Source organism: Penaeus monodon, chromosome 18 (genome assembly GCF_015228065.2).
Source record: "Penaeus monodon isolate SGIC_2016 chromosome 18, NSTDA_Pmon_1, whole genome shotgun sequence".
Lineage (NCBI taxonomy): Eukaryota > Metazoa > Arthropoda > Malacostraca > Decapoda > Penaeidae > Penaeus > Penaeus monodon.
The window spans coordinates 17,348,718-17,349,193 of record NC_051403.1 but is presented as its reverse complement, the minus strand read 5'-3'; positions in this window follow the sequence as shown (position 1 = coordinate 17,349,193).

The window sequence follows — 476 nt, the reverse complement described above, 5'->3', positions numbered from 1 at the left end:
GGCGGGGGGGCAAAGACCCGAGTTCCACAGGTCGCACTTGACGGAAAGGTCGGCCTCCAACTCCGGCACACCCTCGCCCGGCAACTGCTACAGCCACCGCCATTGGGAGTCGGGGAGGAAGGGATAAGGAAGAAGAATAGAGGAGGGAGAGGAAAGGGGGGATAAAGAGGAAGAGGATGGGGGGGATAAAGAAGGAAGAGGAAAAGAGGATAAAGGAGGAAGAGGAAGGAGGGTAAAGGAGGGAGAGGAAGGGAGATGGAAAGATGAGATGTTTTTTTTTGTGTGTGTGTCCTTGCCTTTTTTTCGTATGTTTTCTCTTTTTTTTCTTCTTTTCTTTCTTTTCGTTCACTTGTTTCTCTTTGAGTTCTTACTTGCACAGTGCCACTTTTTCAAGGACACGACAATCTATTATTCTTTCTGTTATTAGTATCTACAACGACAAATACATAAAAGTACCAAGTATTCACACTCTCCCT